The 20,377-nt window shown below is 42.0% G+C and overlaps 1 protein-coding gene and 1 pseudogene across 1 annotated transcript in view; one reads left to right on the forward strand and one right to left on the reverse strand.

The window, feature by feature from the left end:
- b4galt2 (UDP-Gal:betaGlcNAc beta 1,4- galactosyltransferase, polypeptide 2) overlaps window positions 1-20,377 on the reverse strand; it is a 352,031-nt gene that overhangs the window by 28,749 nt on the left and 302,905 nt on the right. The gene's annotated exons all lie outside the window — the stretch shown is intronic.
- Window positions 19,065-19,285, forward strand: LOC144497603 (U6 snRNA-associated Sm-like protein LSm5 pseudogene; annotated as a pseudogene).

Here is a 20,377-nt window from a genome sequence, read left to right on the forward strand (position 1 = left end):
TCTACTTGAATCGTACTACCCGTATTCCTTTGTCTTCCTTTCAAAATACTTATCCCAGTCCTCTTTTATGTGCTGTTATAGTCTGTGCCTCGAACAGTCCCCTTGTGGTAATAAAGCATTCGGAAGAAGAGGAGCAGCAGCAGTCAAGGGATGCCAGGTTTGTGAAGCAGTTCAGGTGGCACATGGCAACTGCCTGCTGGTCCTCTCATGCCAGAGTATAAAGTCAAAGATTCTGATAGCTGTATTTGAGTAATGTGCAGCGGTTTCAAATGAAGCAGTAATTGAGCTCTGACATATGGGGCAAGTAGACCTATTTTCCTCTTCCATTCATTGGCACCACTTCTGCATTCTGGGAGCAAATGACAACCAACAGCCTTTTCCTTTGGCACCTGTGTACTAACTCATTAATTTAACAAAGGTAATCTTTAACCCCTTATGCAGTGGGTATGCTGAATGCAGCAGAAATGACGTAACATTCACAGAGTGGATACCAACTCCGGTATTCAGTCTAAATGCAAAGATATAAAGCTTCCTCGTGTACACGAATAGCTGTGCGTTGCTCATTCACCTCAGCAGAACTGTTAATAGGAGGATAAATGGCTGTGGCTTTTTCAGAAGAGGATCAGAAAGTTACATGCTGTCGGGAAAGTACTGTTGACTTTCCCTCCGGAATTGTACAAGAGTTACCTCTCTTTGGCACCATACCTCAGCATATTGTAGGTGTCACACAAGTAGCTAGACGCAGATCATAGAAATCATAGAATCATAGAAACCCTACAGTGCAGAAGGAGGCCATTCGGCCCATCGAGTCTGCACCGACCACAATCCCACCCAGGCCCTACCCCCACATATTTTACCCGCTAATCCCTCTAACCTACACATCCCAGGACTCTAAGGGGCAATTTTTTAACCTGGCCAATCAACCTAACCTGCACATCTTTGGACTGTGGGAGGAAACCGGAGCACCTGGAGGAAACCCACGCAGACACGAGGAGAATGTGCAAACTCCACACAGACAGTGACCCGAGCCAGGAATCGAACCCGGGATCCTGGAGCTGTGAAGCAGCAGTGCTAACCACTGTGCTACCGTGCCGCCCGTGTTCTTTAATACTGTAATCTTCAACTGAGTCTTCTCTTAACCCTCTTATATCCAGTTCTTAAGGAAGGGTGTGAAGACATTGTAGAGGGTGCAGAAAAGATATGCAAGAACGGTTCCTGGGATGAGGGACTTCAGTTATGTGGACAGATTGGAGGAGCTGAGGCTGTCTGTTACTCACAATAAATGGTTTTGATGGAAGAATTGCTTCACACTGGGCTTCAGGTTCAAGCTGTTTTATTGTAAGCCTCTGCTTCAAAGCTGCCGGCCTACAAGGAGCTCAATCCCAAAGTGTTGCTCCTATCTCTATTTATAACACAATCAATGTTACAGGGTTTTACTGGCAATTCTCTTAACACAGTGGTTGCCACATTCTGATTAGTAGTACCTTGACACTGTCCTTGGGGAAAATAAAATTGAGAGGAGATTTGATAGCAGTGTTCAAAACTATGGCTGGAATTTTACTGCCCGCATGCCACAAGAATCGGGGCGGACCATGGGAAGGTCCGTTGACCTCGGGTGGGATTTTATGGTTTCGTGACGAGCGAGGTTGTAAAATCCCGCCATGTGAGAGGGATCCAGTCAGCACAGTTAAGACAGAACAACTCCACCATTACCAATCCTAATCAGCCAATGGATGACATTGACATTCAATAGCATTATCATTGCTAAATTCCCCACTATCAACATCCTGGTGGTTACCATTGACCAGAAACTGAGTTGGACTCACCATTTAATTATTGTGGCTATAAGAGCAGGTCAGAGGCTAGGAATCTTGTGGCGATTAAGTCACTCCCGACACCCCAAAGCCTGTGCATCATCTACAAGGCACAGCTCAGGAGTGTGATGGAATACTTTCCACTTGCTTGGATGAGTGCAGCTCCAACATGCATGAAGCTCAACACCATCCAGGACAATGCAGCCCATTTACCTGACAAACATTCACTCCCTCCACCACTGATGCACAGTGGCAGCAGTGTGTGCCATCTACAAGATGCACTGCAGGAACTCACCAAACCTCTTTAAACTGCACCCTCCAAACTGATGACCACTGCCATCTAGAAGGACAAGGGCAGCAGACAGATGGAAACACCACTATCTGGAAGTTCCCCTCCAAGCCACTCAGCATGCTGACTTGGAAATATATCGCTGTTCCTTCACTGTCACTGAGTCAAAATCCTGGAACTCTCTCCTTAACATCACTGTGGGTGAACCGACATCACATGGACTGCAGCAGTTCAAGAAGGCAGCTCACCACCAGCTTTTCAAGCTTAATTAGGAATGGGCAATAAATATTGGCCTAGCCAGTGAAGCCCACATCCCATGAATGAGTAAAGAAAATAACTGCTGTATGATAAGAAATAGCAGTCAAGGCAACCTTCCCCATATGAAGCTCCAAGTCTTATACCCATGCTTCAGTCCATGGCAGAATAAAATATGAAGGATCAATCTTTCCATTATCTAGTTAGGCTTCAGGAAAAGAACTACATGCCGAAATCCGCCATAGCAAGTTAAAAACTGAACTGACAGCAGCCACCACTGAAAGATCCATTGCACACAATTTTGCCTATTTCCCTTCATTTATTTCTTAGGTTACTTCCTGGTGTAATGAAACATTCCCCTGGTGACTGAGTAATCCAGCAATGTGCCCAAAATTCCTCTTGATAACAGTTTAAGAAAGGACTTGCCTCCAATTTTCCATCACCTCCTGAATTTTATATCTTTTAAAATCAGAAACTATTTTGAGAAACTATTTGTAATGTTTCCTTCTATTTTTGATGCTCTATTTTCTAGTCTTTCTGTTGTGTCTGTTATCTTCCGTGGTAATTGCAACAATTGCCAAAATGAAAGTACTGTACATCAGGAACAAAACCTACTTTCTGGAGGCGTCTCTGGAGACGTGCCACTCCCACCCCCAGAAAATGTTAATTTATAGATGATCCCAATGCTAGTACTTTTACCTCTATTAGAAGTTGTGGATTCAAGTCCCATCCCTTGAACCTTGAGCACATTCTGTAACATGACAATCCACTGTAACATTGAAGGGGGTCCTCACTCTGCTTGCATGAGACATTAAACTAGGTTCCTGTCTGTCTTCTCGGGTGGGTGTTAATTATTCCATGGCATAATTCTTAGAGCAGCAGGAGACACCACCCAATGTCCTGATCATTACTTACCCTCAATGGGTATCATCTCATTGCTGATTGCTGGAGCTTGCTCTGCATAAATTGGCTCATGTGTTTCCTTCTATTATAATAATGATTACACTGCAAGAATATTTTGTTGTCTGTAACACACTCTGGGGCATCCTGATGTTATGAAAGCAGTGATATAAAAGCAAGTTCTTTCTATATATTTTTGAAACTTTACTTTCTACATCATGAAAAATGCATCATTACAACATTCAGAACCTTGAATGTGTAACAAATTTATTCAGTGAGTAATTGAAAAATACAGGTCAAGCAACGCGGTTAACTTCTCAGCTAGTCTTTGCCTGTAGCCAGTCTAACTATAATGACTCGCTAAACCCCAGCAAGTTATCAGCAATCAACAGTAAGCATCTACTGTAACCATCTACTCATTATCCACTCATGATCATTTACTTATCAAATGATAGGGCCAATAATAACCAGCTAGCCGACTGTGATCACCAACAAATCATCAGCATTCGACCATCCAGTAACTTCCAGCATCCAGTCACCCAAACCACAGTTAACAGCTGGCCACTAGAAGTCAGAAAACCAGCTCTTGCCGCCCGACCATGGGCAGCCAACTATTTCACACCAGAGGTCAGCTGCTAATAGCCAGCAGAGTCGCAGGCAGTCTGAAGCCAGCAACCCTCAGCAGAAACAGATTCCATGTTCTAAATGATAACTGAATGTGACCCACTTACCCCAATGAAGCAGCATCTTTTTTGATACATTACTGGGTGGAATAAAATGAAAAAATTATAGCGTTGTGGGGAAACAACGTGGGAATGGGACTAATTGGATTGCCGTTACATCCCTTATTCTTTAGAAATGTTGACCGCACATAACGAATAATTTTCTTGCCATGATAATGGAACTTATGCCTGTTAAATGTAGCATGAGGCAAGTGAAAGGATAATAACAGTGATGACGACAGTGGCATGCCTGAGGAAAGCTAACATCACAGGATTGGTTCTTAATAATATCCAGGGATATTGGATAGTAAATTGTTCAGAAGTAAACCCGCACTGTCTAACATATTATCCTGTGTGTATTACACAATGTATTATATAATTGACTCTGCACCATCTGAAATATTATTCTGTATAGAATATTGATTATGCTACACACTATATTTCATTATCCATCTTATATAATATAGTCCATATGATATATGTATAATCAACGACTGACACTGACAAAAAGGTCATTCAAGCTTTTGGTTAGAAACCATGAGATTGAAACTCAAGTTTTATTCTTGTATTCTGTTGCCGTTGTTCATGGTAAGTTAGAAGATACAAAGTTTTATAAGAACACATTACACCATGTAATAAGCAATGCATCATTCTGCTGCCAAGATGGATTAAAGTGTAACAGTGTGTCCCCTTTAGGGCAGCCAGGTGGCACATTCTACAGTCAATCGGTAACTCATTGGTCTGAGCCAATTCTGAAAATCAAAGATTTTTTTTTAATACTAGGCTTGCCTTAGCTTTATAAACAAAGAGTGTAAAAGCAAGAATGTTATGGAAGCTAAGCAGCAGGCCAGTTAAGATTGAGATGAGGAGGAATTGCTTCACTCAGAGGATGGTGAAATTTTGGAATTCTTCACCCCAGAGGAAGACTCAATCAGTGAACATGTGAAAAAACACAAATTGATAGATTTGAAGGGATATGGAAATAGTGCAGGAGAAAGTGGTGTTGAGGTAGATGATCAGCCATGATCTACCTGAATGACGGAACAGGCTCGACAGGCTGAATGGCCTCCTCCTGTTCCTGTGGTAAACACTATTAATTACTGGTAATTCCTCAGTTAGAGTATTGTGTCCAACTCTGAGCATTACACTTCAGGAAGAATGTCTGAGCCTTGGAAATGAGATTTACCAGAATAGTCCAGGGGATGAGGAACTTTAGTTACATGAAGGGACTGGAGAAGTTGCAATTGTCCTCCTTGGAGCAGAGAAGGTTATGGGGAGATTCAATAGAGGCATTCAAAATTATGATAACTTTTGATATAGTAGGTAGGGAGAAGCTGTTTATACTGGCAAAGGGGTTGCTAAAAGGAGCGCACAGCTTAAAGGCAATTGCCAAAAAAATCTGAGGGGGGCAGTAAATGAGGAGAGTGTTTTTGCGCAGCAAGTTGTGATTTGCCATGCACTACTTGGACGAGTATTGAAGGCAGATTCAACAGTAACTTTTAAGGGAAAATTGGATGTACACTTGAAAATAAGACATTTGAAGGGGAATGGGAAAGAGCAGGGGAGTGGGAATAATTGCGTAGCTCTTTCATACAGTTCACAAATAAAATGGGTGAAATAGCCTCCTTTTATGATTATACGGGATGTTTCTCTACAGATGGCTAGAAGTCCCTGTTCCAGCACAAGAAGTGACCAAAGCTTCCCTTTTCATACTTGGTCAACTACCATTGTGTTCTAGATGTGCAACTTAAAGGGATCAGTGCTGGAACTTCAACTACCTAAAGTCTTTATTAATGATTTGGATGAAGGGACAGAGTGTACTGTTGCCAGGTTTGCTGATGATACAAATATAGATGGGAAAGCAAATTGTGAGGACCGAAAGAGTTTGTAAAGTGACATAGACAAGTTAAATAAGTGGACTAAACTTTGGCAGATAGGGCTGACATCCATAAGAATAGAAGAACTAGGAGCAGGAGTAGGTCATCTGGTCCCTCGACCCTGCTCCGCCATTTAATAAGATCATGGCTGATCTTTTTGTGGACTCAGCTCCAGTTACCCGCCCACTCACCATAACCATTAATTCCTTTACTGTTCAGAAATGTATCTATCCTCGCCTTAAAGACATTCAATGAGGTAGCCTCAACTGCTTCACTTGGCAGGGAATTCCATAGATTAACAATCCTTTGTGTGAAGAAGTTCCCCTCAACTCAGTCCTAAATCTGCTCCCCCTTATTTTGAGGCCATCCCCCCTAGTTCTAGTTTCACCCGCCAGTGGAAACAACTTCCCTGCTTCTATCTTATCTATTCCCTTCATAATCTTATATGTTTCTATAAGATCTCCCCTCACTCTTCTGAATTCCAATGACTATAGCCCCAGTCTACTCAGACTCTCCTTATAAGCCAGCCCTCTCAACTCTGGAATCAACCTAGTGAATCTCCGCTGCACCTGCTCCAGTGCCAGTATCTATCCTTTCCCAAAACTGTACACAGACCGAGAGAGATTTGAGATATACCTACAAAAATAGCTGTTGTGTGGGCTTGCTGGACTTATCTTCTGTTCAATTTCCAACACCTGGGGTGAGATTTTCTGGCCTTGCTCACCCCGAAACCGCAAAATCCCGCCCAAGGTCAACGGACCTTTCCATGGTCCACCTCTCGCCGGCTCCGATTCTCGTGGCGGGTGGAACGGGAAAAGTTGCCTCTTGGTGTCATAGAACACACACACACAGAGCCAGGCACTGGGGCAGCTTTTCAGCTGGCTTTTAACCCATTCTTTGTATATTCCATCTGGGAAGGCAAATCCACAATTCTGTTTAGGCATTACTCACAGGATCTCTTGAGATGAGATGGCCATTATGTCCCTGTGTCTTCACCAGAGATGATAATCAGTTTTTGCATGCTTTTAGAAATACCTTTCCTGGAACAGTGGGGGGGGCGGGGGGGATTACATTGCCTCTTGGAGGATGACTCTACAACAATTCAGTGACTGGCTGACTACATACTCAGTAATCTTTGGGTGTGTCTCCATTTAAAAAAAAATCCAAACTCAGGTCTTATTTAAAGTCCAATATTTCCGTATGTAATTCCGTGTTCTTTCCTCCATCATTGTGACACGTTTTGAGAGACTTGATAGGGTAGATGCTGGGAGAAAGTATCCCCTAGTAGGATAATTTAAATTAGGAGGCACAGTTTCAGAATAAGAGATCTCCTCATCAAGGTAGTGATGAGGAGCAATTTCCTCATTCAGTGTTATTCTCTGGAATTCTCAACCCCAGAGAGCAGTGGAGTCTGGGTCATTGAATATACTCAAGGCTGAGTTGGACAGAGTTTTGAGCCACAAGGGTTATGGGGGTAGGCAGGAAAGTAGAGTTGGGGGCAAGATTGGGTCAGCCATGATCTTACTGAATAGTGGAACAGATTCGAAGGGATGAATGGCCGACTCCTGCTCTTATTTCTTATGTTCTTTAGAATAAAACAAATGAGATGAATAGCCAAACCACCCAAAATATAGGATAAAAGTGAATTACTGCAGATGCTGGAATCTGAAACCAAAAGAGAAAATGCTGGAAAATCTCAGCAAGTCTTTTCTTTTACTTTTCTCTACCTTTTATTTCTTTACTGTCTTTCTTTATTTTTCTTCCCCCAACTCTTTCCCCCTATTTTATCCACCCTTTCCTTACCTTTTATCCCTCTTTGCTTCCCCTTTCCCCCTTTTCTCAATTTTACCTTTCTCCCACCCATCTCCCCCCCACCCCCCAACATCTTAAACATCACAGATTACCCTCTGATTTCAGCTTCTCTGCCATTTGGCCATTCACACCTTCTATTCTCTCTATGGACTGCCATTGGCAGCCTTTCTCTTTGTTTTTGTGGCTATGACTGATCTTTCATTCCCTCACCCTACAGTATAAATATCTCCCACTTTCTATGCCTTTTAGCTTTGACAAAGGGCCATCTGGACTCAAAATGTCAGCTCTTTTAACTCCTTACAGACCTGCTGAGATTGTCCAGCATTCGCTCTTTTGGCACCCAAAATATAGAATTGAGACTCAGAACTGAACTATATATGTCATGTGGGTGACTGACTAGGCCAGCATTTATTGTTGGCCATCAGGTATGAGGTGCTCTCACTATGCTGCATGTGCCTTTTATCTGGCCCATACCCCACTTCTGGCCACATGGTAATCACTCAAACCTTTTACCACTTTATCCAAGGGTTGAAATTGGGCTTTGTCTGCAGGGAATTTATCTACAAATCTCTATTTAGTGGGGATAAAATAGGGAAAAATGGTGCCTTCATCTGGATGGCCATTGTTGTGGGTGATTACATCAAGTTGTGTGTAGACCCAGAGCGGGCAAAAACCATTATCACTACTGCTGAAGTTGTTTTTTAGTTCTTTTAATGAGATGTCGACATCACTGGCAAAGCCAACATTTGGTGCCCATCCCTAACTGCCCTGGAAATGAATTGCATTCTAGGTCATTTCAGAGGATAGTTGAGAGACAACCACATTGCTGAGGGTCTGGAGTCACATGTAGGCCAGACCAGGTAGGGATGGCAGATTTCCTTCCCTCGAGGGTGTTATGAAAACAAATTTTTACAACAATACATTTTCATGGTTATCATTCCTGCAACTAGATTTCAGTTCCAGATTGTGTTAATTAAATTTAAATTCGACGAGACTTCATGTTGGGACTTGAACTCATGTCTCCAGAACATTAGACTGGGCCTCTAGGTTACTCATTCAGTACATTACCACTATTCCACTCTCTCCCCCATCTCTCCCCACCATTGTGAATGATGGGTCTGTCCATACTGCCACAGAACTCTTTATTCAGATTATTGTGTGTTATCACTTGTCTTTCATAAAAGATTTGCGCAGAAAAAACTTTTGGTCACAAATCCATCAGGCAGTAGTCCGCACGCAACATCTTTTGGGCCTGGCAGGAAAAGGCGATGGTGGATCCTATTGGATGAATCTTGAAGAAGCTTCTTTGAAGTTGTTTGGCAGAATGGTTCATCACCGGAACTTTCAAACAAGCACCAATATGTAGCCTGGCTGGCAGTGAGAATGGCTTCCCTATCAGATTCTCAAAGTTTCAGCACTAATATATATGGCCCCTGAAGCATCTGTGATGTGGATGAGACTGTCACCCACCTCCTTCTGGAATGTGCCTTTGTAAGAAGGTCCAGAAAGAAATACAGTAGGTTCATCCCGAGCAGTGCCGTCATACATTATTCTGTGCACTAGGGGCTCTTCCCAGGGTCAAACACTGAGATAAACATCAACTACTGCTGGAGGACCAACAACTTGGTGACAGGCTTTCTTTGTCTGCCAAAAACTTGCAGTCTTCCAGTGAAGGAGCTGCACTTGACTCACTATTGCAGATTGGCACAGTTTAAGCTTCATAACTGCACACTGAGGGATGCATTAAAGCTCAGGGCAGCTTTTACGGTAGTACAATGGCACAAAGTTTAAAGTTTATTTATTAGTGTCACACGTAGGCTTACAGTAACACTGCAATGAAGTTCCTGTGAAAATCCCCGAGTCGCCACACTCCGGCATCGGTTCAGGTACACTAAGGGAGAATTTAGCATGGCTAATGCACCTAACCAGCATATCTTTGGGACTGTGGGAGGAAAGTGGAGCACCCAGAGGAAACCCACACAGACACAGCAGAACGTGGAAGAACAGTGGTTAGCATTGCTGACCCAGGTTCAATTCCGGCCTCGGGTAACTGTCTGTGTGAAGTTTGCATGTTCTCCCTGTGTCTGCGTGGGTTTCCTCCAGGTTCCTACCACAATCCAAAGATGTGCAAGTTAAGTGGATTGACCATGGTAAATTGTTCCTTAGTGTCCCAAGATGTGTAGGTTAGGGGGATTAGCGGGGTAAATGTGTGGGGTTACGGGGATAGCACCTGGGTGGGATGCAGATTCGGAGAGTTGGTGCAGACCTGATGGCCCGAATGGCCTTCTTCTGCAATGAAGGGATTCTATTCTATGATGATTCTGCCAAGGTTCAATGAGGAAAGACTACTGTCCAAGGTACCACAGCACACCAAGGGGCTGAAACCCATGCAAAACCCCTCAAGCTGCATGCACCCAGTGAAAGTTTGTCACAAAATGTAAATATATATTGTAAGTATAATCTGCAATTTAAAGTGTAATGAGGCACCTCAAAGTATCCAGCAACGCACTGAAAGCAGTTCAACTGTGTTGCACTTTATATCAAAGTTGAGCTATTATATAATCCATTTTTAGAAATTTTATGAATAAAGTATATTTTTGAAAAAAAATGATTCAGTCTTTGGAAAGTTCAGACTGCTGAATACGAGGAACATTTACACAAATTCAGCAGAGTTACTCATCTGATACTAAGGTTAATTCACATTGCTAGGACATAATGGAGTCTTTCAATTGAAGGAGCACAGTTATTCACCATCATTGATAGATTAAGATTCATGGTAGTCCATGCATCTGGCAATGGGTATCAAAATTGAGATAATTTCCCATATAGGAACAAACATTCCTTATTTCAATCAGTGAAACAAAATGCCCCCAGAATTTATTGTTGCAATAGAAAGATGTGTGTTGCATGTCAACTTTTTGTATTAGGTGCTGACATTCACGTTTCTCTGTTGCCCTCCCTCCAAGGTAAACGTATAAGCACCGTAGCTCTTTGTTGTGGTCTAGAAAGTGCTTGTTTATCTCTCATGGTCTGTGACATAATGAGAATTGATATATCCGGGTTCACTCAGGAGTGAAAATGAAAGCAGGCAGTGCAGGATAATTGCTTTGTTCAGGTTCAAGTGCTGAATGCTCAGTTCTCAAGGGCTGATGGGAAAAAAAACAAGTGCTTATGTAGAATGGAATGACTCCACCATCCGTGTTGGAATCTGTCAACTGTAGCACATCATATAATCTCCTCAGTTCACTGGAGTGGCAAAAGTGCAATGACTTCCATCCATGATACAGGACACAATACTGGCACCTCGCTCTCCTCTGCAATAAACTATTACATTCGCCTAACCATTAAGGTTGTCCTTAATAACTGGCACAGTGGTTGTATTTTTGAACTGTTTGGATAGCTACACCGCCGTATGTAGTATTTTCTAATTCATATATACATTTTATATATGTATATATAAAACATCACTTGTTTTTAACTGAATATATAAAACTACACGCATTTATTATGTTGGGCTTTGAATTGCCCAGCATGTCCTGTCTTAATGGGAATTCATTTACTTTAGTAAAATTGCCTGAGCCAGTTTTGTTGATTCCTCTGAGTGGTAATCAGAAGAGGCAATCTTGGCTGAAGTCAACTGCTTTTTAATTCAAATTAAAAACAGCGACTATATCTTGGTCATGAAGTTTTTTAGTTTAAGTCTATTTATTAGTGTCACAAATAGGCTTACATTAACATTGCAATGAAGTTACTGTGAAAATCTCCCAGTCGCCACACTCCGGCGCCTGTTTGGATACACTGAGGGAGAATTTACCATGGCCAATGCACCCAACCAGCACGTCTTTCGGACTGTGGGAGGAAAGCGGAGCATCTGGAGGAAACCCACGCAGACACGGGGAGAACGTGCAGACTCCGCACAGACAGTGACCCAAACCAGAAATCGAACCCGGGTCCCTGGTGCTGTGAGGCAGCAGTGCTAACCACTGTGCCACCATGCCACCCCCAGTTCTAGATCACCAGAAGCAATTTTGTCTTCAAGCACTGCATCTTTACAAAACTCTTTAGAGAGGGAGATAAAAACTAATTAGTTTTTCTTCATGCAAAGACACACTAGCATAAAGAGTTAGGAGAAATAGCAAAGTCAAGGGTGTTATGATCAGATGCTGAACACAATGCTTCAACTAGCTCTGTTTCAGATGTTTGTTGCTTGGGCCCAAGTAGGCACCTGGGGTGTCTTACTCAAAGGATCTTAGCCAATCGTTTATTGGGTCAGGCTAAAGTTATTAAATATGTTAAACCTCCGTGTATTGGGAAAGTACCATGTGTTCCCAAGACATGTGCCAATGTGACATATAACTGATTTGTTATTGTTATATAATTTTTCAGCATAATCTCTGATGGATAACAGAGTCAAAAGACTTGATCCATCAACTCAGCAGGAAGCTTTAAATGAAGTGCTTGCTGATTTCCATTTCTTTCCAAGAGCCAGCTGTCAGCAAGCCCGCACTGCTCAATGGCTCAATGGACACAGAAAAAACTATCCATCAATTGCCTCCTGCTCCCTGGCATTAGTTTCAGGACTAAGTCATTGGCCTCCTCAGAAAATTACTTGTCAGGACTAACTAATACGGCGGCACAGTGGTTAGCACTGCTACCTCACAGCGCCAGGGACCCGGGTTCGATTCCTGGCTTAGGTCACTGTCTGTGTGGAGTCTGCGCGTTCTCCCCGTGTCTGCATGGGTTTCCTCTGGGTGCTCCGTTTTCTCCCACAGTTTGAAAGAAATGCTGGTTAGGTGCATTGACCCGAACAGGCGCCGGAATGTGGTGAATAGGAGAATTTCACAGTAACTTCATTGCAATGTTAATGTAAGCCTTACATGTGACTAATAAATAAACTTTAAATTTATTTTTTATCAGTATACACCCGATAGAATCAATGGAGAGAAAATGTATGGCGAAAGCAACTAAATTTAAAACATCGTTTGGTTCTAAATTTAATAATCTGTCTATAGATTACTATACATGCTTTCTTGATGTATCACAACTTTGTATAGCTCCTGTTCTGACCAAGCCCACAAAAAAAGTACAAAGGGTTGTGAATGAAGCCCAGTCCATCACACAAACCAGCCTCCCATCCATTGACTCCGGCTGCACTTCCCGCTGCCTCGGAAAAGCAGCGAGCATAATCAAGGACCCCAAGCACCCAGACATACTCTTTTTCACCTTCTTCCGTTGGGGAAAAGATACAAAATTCTGAGGTCATGTACCAACCGACTCAAGAATAGCTTCTTCCCTGCTGCCATCAGACTTTTGAATGGACCTATCTTATATTAAGCTGATCGTTCTCTATTTCCTAGCTATGACTGGAGCGCTACATTTTGCACTCTCTCCTTTCCTTCTCTATGTATGGTTTGCTTTGCCTGTATAGCATGCAAGAAATAACACTTTTCACTGTATTCTAATACATTTGACAATAATATGTCAAATCAAAAAAAAATTATATAAACACTTGTGAATTTGAAACTCTGTAAATATCACAATTCTGTTGACAAATCCTATGCACCTTTAAAAAAAGTACAGAAAGAATTCTTGTTGTAAATGCTACGAATTGGTAACAAGATAAAGTGCCACCCACCCCTATACAATTTTCATCAAATAGTGTACTGACACACCACCCACAACAACATATAATGGCATTACAAAAGATTCAGAATTTGTAATGAGAGTGTAACAAATTATTGGACACTTTACCTTTCTTACCTTCAGAAAGAAGGCTAACATAGTTTAGTTTAGTTTATTTATTAGTGTCACAAGTAGGCTTACATGAACACTGCAACTAAGTTACTGTGAAAATCTCCTAGTCATCACACTCTGTCGCCTGTTCGGGTACATTGAGGGAGAATTTAGCATGGCCAATGCACCTAACCAGCACATCTTTCAGACTGCGGGAGGAAACCGGAGCAACCGGAAGAAACCCAAGCAGACATGGGGAGAACGTGCAGACTCCGCACAGATAGTGAACAAAGCCAGGAATTGAACCCAGGTCCCTGGCACTGTGAGGCAACTTTGCTAACTACTGTGCCACTGTGCCACCCTGAATTGTTAGAAAAAGAACATGCACTTATAGCAAATGAAATTACTTGCTCATAGCAGTGACCTGATGGTGTGCCAGAAAGCTGGTGGCATTTCCAGAATCTCCGATGCAATTCTTTGCATTTCAGGTACTTAACGGCCTGGCATCAGGATTTCATTCAGAGAACAGAACCCAGCTCCAAGAATTGCCAGTAAATCAAGAGAGCCAGCAACTCGTCATTGCCAGCAGTGTTACTGGTGGCCACTGTTGAAACTGAACCTTCTCAGGACCAGCAACAATGGTCACGGTCACTTGAATAAAGGTAAGTGTGGTGGCAATCAGGCAGGACCTGGCAAGGGGTAGGGACTTTTCAAGGGGGTGGCCTTTGCTGCCAGATGTGCTCTCCATGGCCAACAGGGTGCCCAATCAGGAGGTTGCCAATTTTTATGGTGGGGCTCTCCTTGCTGACCCCCACATCCACTGATTGAATACCTAAGGCCTCAGTTGGCCTCTGGACGGCAAGACCACCTTCGATCTTACCTGCCCAAGCAATTTGCAGGGAGGCAGGAAGGCAACAGGCTAGCCACTACCTGTTTTCCCTCCAATTCTATGCAGCCCCCAAACCAACAAATTTCACCCCTACATTGCCTTTGAGTCCTCAATGTCCTAACAGCTTAACAGCTAATGAAGTAACTTTTGAAATGCAGACCCTGTTGTAACCTAGCGAAACATGACAATCAATTTATGCACAAGCTCTCATTAATAGCAATGAGATAAATGAGTAGATAATCTATTTTTCTTTAAAGCAATAATGTTTTATACATTAATGATATATGATAAAGACATAGGGATAACACCCTCATTCCTCTTTGAATAGTATCTTTTGATGTTTTACATTGACTTGAAAGGACAGATGGTGCTCCAGACTGTCTCTTCCAAAAGATGTCACCTCAACCAATGCAGTACTCCCACTGCACTGCACTGAAGGCTCAACCTAGATTCAAGATATCTGGAGTGAAACTTGACCCATTACCTGACAAGATTGCTGTCACTGAGCCAGAGCTGACACAGCACAAAGAAGGTTGCCAAATAAATGCTGGAGGTCCAAATTTAACTGTAAAGGCTTTCTCAGGAGTGGCAGCAGATCTGCAATTCCTATCACATATGTAGTTTTCCATCTGCCACATAAACCATTTTCTAAGTATACACAGAGTAATTTCTTCTGCAGTAGATACTGATGCTAAGTCCATAACTATCCAGTTGAGTTTTGAGGGGAATGCAAAGGGACTTCCAGGGAATTTAGACAAAGTGAGAGGGCACGAACATGGCAGGTGGAATATCATGCGGAAAAATGTGAAGCTATCCATTTTGATAGGAGAAGCAGAAATGCAGAGTATTTTTTAAATGGTGAGAAATTGGGACTGTTTGATGTCCAAAGGGACCATGTTCATGAGTCACTGAAAGCTAACATGCAGATGCAACAAGCAATTAGGAAAGGAAATAGTACGTTGGCCTTTATTGAAACAGCATTTCATAGAATCATAGAATCCCTACAGTGCAGAAGGAGACGATTTGGCCCATCGAGTCTGCACCAATCACAATTCCACCCAGGCTCTATTTCCGTCTTATATTTATCCTGCTAATCCTCCTGACACGAGGGTTAATTTAGAATGGCCAATCAACCTAACCCTCACATCTTTGATTAAAGGAACAAAATGGTTTTGCTGCAGTTGTACAGAGGCTTGGTGAGAATGCACCTGGAATACTGCTTACAGTTTTGGTCTACTTACCGAAGGAAGGGTACACTGGCCATAGAAGGAAAGCAACGGCACTTAGTCATGATACTCGTTTGGAGGGCGGTTGCAAACACGATAGGCCAAATAGTCTCCTTCTGCGCCATAACAATTCTGTGATCAACCTGAAAAGGGAAAAATAAACTTGCGGGGCAATGGTGAAGCAGCGAGTGTGATAAGTGGATAGATCTTTTGAAGAATTAGCACAGCCCTGATGGGCCAAATAGCCTCATTCTGTGCTGTATGATTCTATGTAGCTAAGATGAGGAAGTTCAAGCAGTTGTAAAGCTTGAAAAACCTCATGTCAGATTGTTTGAAAGCATATGTTTAATGATGTATCATTATTCCAGTATTAAGGCCGCTCTTAGTATCTCAGTAGTATTGCCACTGTAACTTCAGGGATTTTTCAGTCACAGTACATGAGTGCGATATTGCTCCATAAAATTGCTAGCCCTTGGAGAGTAGTATTCCTTGGAGCAGCTGGCATTCTCAAGGTTAAATACAGAAACATGTTTTTTTTTTAAATACAAAGGCAGGAATCACTATTGAATTCTTTTCAGCATGACATACCTATATGACTGCTCATCCGAGAAATGATCAAGGATGAAAATGATAAAATAGGCACTGAACTCAGGTAATGCTTGCAATTTATCTTCTACCTCACAGAGCACAAATTTCCAGTCTACTGAGGAGACTCCCACTTGACAGCTGTTAATGTTCCAACTGTGACAAAACATAACAGTTCCTATCAGGGTGAGTACACATCTGCTTCCCTCTGCTGATGGGGCACATTGTAGACAGCCTTAGAAAATCAACACCAAAGATTGAGCCAGGCTTAATTTTAGTCTGCCTGGCATTTATAATTTACGGGGATAATGTTGCTTGAATAAATTATTTCACCGTCTACACTTCCCGCTGCCTCGGAAAAGCAGCCAGCATAATCAAGGACCCCACGCACCTCGGACATACTCTCTTCCACATTCTTCCATCAGGAAAAAGATCCAAAAGTATGAAATCACATACCAACCAACTCAAGAACAGCTTCTTCTCTGCTGACATCGGACTTTTGAATGGACCTACTATATGTGCAAGTTTTTTTTACACAGAGGATGGTGGGTGCCTGGAACTCGCTGCTGGGGGAGGTAGTGGAAGCAGATACGATAGTGACTTTTAAAGAGCGTCTTGACAAATACATGAATAGGATGGGAATAGAGGGATATGGTCCCCGGAAGGGTGGACGTTTTAGTTCAGACAGGCACCATGGTCAGAGCAGGCTTGGAGGGCCGAAAGGCCTGTTCCTGCGCTGTAATTTTTTTTGTTCTTTATATTAAGCTGATCATTCTCTACACTCTATCTGTAACTGTAACACTATATCCTCTCCTTTCCTTTCCCCCTTTGTACTCTATGAACTGTATGTTTTGTCCACATAGCACGCAAGAAACAATACTTTTCACTGTATCCCAACACATGTGACAATAATAAATCAAATCAAACCAAACGTAGAATTTGGATTACTTGACAATGCATGCCCGACAAAAAGGATGTCACTCAAGAGATTAATCCATCCTTTTCCTTCAGATGCTGATGGACCTGCTATGCATTGCCAGTACTTTCGGTTTTTATTATAAAGATTAAGGCCGGGATTCTCCGGCCTCATCCACGGTTGGGATTCTCCAGTCCCTCTGCTGGGATTGGAGTTTTGGCTGAGCGTCAAATTCTCCATTCTTGCTGACAGCGGCGGTGGGACATATGACCTTGGAGAACACCGGCTTAAATGTTTGGTACAGTACTGAAGTTCTGATAATACTCCCATTTTTAAAATGTTGTATCACACAGTATTTCGTACACGAAGCAAACATGTGCTCATATGCATGCACATCTGTCACTGTCCCCTGATGCTACCAACCTGTATTGAAGAACAGGGATTATTGGAATTATGCTTTGTGTTCATACGTTGCTTTGTTGAAGATAAACATTTTTTGAAAACCAAAATAGCTAATGCTTCTGTATATGAAATATAGAAGTAGAAATAAACATATTTTTTGGAACAAAGATCTTTTGTTCAAATTTAGAAAAAGATTTTGGAGTCCAATTTTCATTAGAAATCTCCGCAAATGTATTATGAAGAGCAAACTACCCAGCTCAAAACCAGGCATGGTGACATTTCTTGCATTGCTGTCTGAGAGACACACAGTAGGATTCTGCAGGGATTGCTGCAGATATCCAGAGGAATCGCGAGGGTTGCCATTTCAGGTGAAATGATTTTACTTTGCTCAATGAATTGACTAAATTCTCATTTGGTGATGTCAGTCTGCATTACATGGATGAGCCTACCTGACATTTCCTGCCTACTGCACTCTGTCCATGTTCCAACATTGATTTCCTCTCAAAACAAAAAAGCCTGCATACAGCCAAGTACTGAAGCATAAAAATAGCCAGCAGAAACGATGGTTTAATTTAGGAAGAGTTTTCAGGACATGAATCCATCATCCCTTGTCTTGATCATGAAAGATGTTTAATTATCCAAGGACACAAAGCAATCTCTCAATTTGCTTCTTCTGGTCGATTATTTCTTGCTAGTTGCTAATGTTATGTTATCTTCCCCAGACTGTCCCAATATTCAACATTTATGCTTGTCTTGCTCTGGTTTTCCATAATTTTGAATTTACTTTTATTTAAAAAGCCTTTTGAATTGGCTCACATAAACATTCCCACAATTCACTATTTGTTAGTGTTGTGTTAATTATATTGTTAAGGAGTAGGATAAAAAGGTGGAGCGTATTGATTGACTAAGTATCTTGAGCACAAAGAAAGGAACTGCTGCCCCTGTAAAGGGTTGTTCATCTATTTATTAGATTAGTAATTGGGTGGCACAGTGGTTAGCACTGCTTTCTCACAGTGCCAGGCACCCAGGTTTGATTCCCGGCTTGGGTCACTCTCTGTGTGGAGTCTGTACATTCTTCCTGTGTCTGCATAGATTTCCTCTGGGTGCTCCGATTTCCTCCCACAGTTCGAAAGACATGCTGGTTATGTGTATTGGCCATGCTAAATTCTCCCTCAGCGTACCCGAACAGGCACCAGAGTGTGGCTACTCGGGGATTTTCACAGTAACTTCATTGCAGTGTTAATGTAAGCCTACTTGTGACACTAATAAATAAATTTTAAACTTGAAAAAAACTTTTCGCTTGTTTCTTTTATATGGTATACCGGCCAAACATCAAATCAAGCACAAGATGGGGTGCAATATCTTACCTTGTCAGCTTGGATCTTGTTTGTCCTGTGGAGACCATGAATTGGATGCAATTAGATTTTGAATTTGGTTTTTGGAGCAAGCAAGCAAGGGTTTGCCCGGTCAACTCTGAGCATTGGCTTTGTAACTTTTAAGGATGGAATAAAGAAAGTTTTTTTTAAAAGCATGAAAAGGGATTGTAGGATAGAGGCAATGTCAATAGACCAATAATACAGAAGGTTTGGGTTAATGACATGGGTTCAAATCCTATCATTGGATTAAAAAATCTGGAATGAATTCACATTGTTATGAAAAATGACAAGGAGATTGGAGGAACACCGCTGGGTTTTGATGATTTTGCCAATATGGTGCTTGAAGATGTCACAGAATTTGAGATCACACCAGAAGGCAGAAGAATCACAAAACTGCACCAAATCTTATGAAATGGAAACAACATAACAATGCTTGTTCCTGGTGGTGAAGATCCTGAAGTACGAGTGGTGCTTTCTCACTTCAACTAAGTGGATTTGCGTTTTGTCCTAATTCTGTTTCCTCATGTTCACTTCCGTTTTTGGACAATTTTTTAAAGTTTATTTTTTATGTCAGACTTCCGTGGACAGTTCCATTTATTTTGTATGTGGAAAGAAGGGTGAAATTTTCCCATCTGCCCGCCATGGGAATCGTAGCGGGCGGGAACGGACCATGCAAAGTTCCATCGACTTCAGGCAAAATTCTGCCCGAAGTGTATCAGAAACGAGGTGAATCATGGTTTAGTGTATGAAAGACATTATTTATTTTTAAAGAGGAAATAAAGTGATTTCTTTCCCACTAAAATAAAGCTAGTCTCAGTAATAGTGGCTATAGGGCTATCATTTTCGATGGCCATTCTAGTTTGAAAACACCCTTCTTATCTAAATGAAAACTAAGCCAACTGGCTTGGATGTGAGACTCCTCAGAATATCATTTGCATAAGCTACAGCCCAACTGTGATTCTCTCAAATACCTGCATGCATACAGACTTGAGGTTCTCAAATGCTAATGGGTTTAATTAGCAACCAGCAGTTAAAACAAGAAATGTCATGTCAGTTACTCTGTGCACATCTAGAGTTTACAGAAATAGTTTAAAACCTTTTGTGATAAGAATGAGTTCACACATACATGACAGTGTGGTACAATGCAGCGTCAGCTCCATAAATCCCCACAGATTAAGTCACTGATCTTAGATGGAAAACCCTGAGAGAAAAGTTAAGAGCTAGTCACCCAGCCAGTCTTTGGTGCCTCCTCGCAATAATTCCTTGCTCGTTCTCCCAGCAAGAGATGAGTTGTGAGACTGCAAATCCGTGTGAAAAGAAATATATTCTTCACTATTCTAAGGGAAGAGTATGGGAATGCTGCGGTGGGAATTTTCTCGACTGGCACCGCAATGGCATCAGTATTTTAGTCACATGTCATGTTATGTGTGCACTGCCTGATTCTTGGCTTATTGTCTGCTGCTGCATTGCTCTGTACCATTTTCCAGGCAGTTGTTTTTGTCAGCAATGGTTTGCCATAGCCTTCCACTCTTAGGGACAGGGTGCGGAGGCAGCTCCCAAGTTTACCTCAGGGATCAAACC

Source organism: Mustelus asterias, chromosome 8 (genome assembly GCF_964213995.1).
Source record: "Mustelus asterias chromosome 8, sMusAst1.hap1.1, whole genome shotgun sequence".
Taxonomy (NCBI): Eukaryota; Metazoa; Chordata; class Chondrichthyes; order Carcharhiniformes; family Triakidae; genus Mustelus; species Mustelus asterias.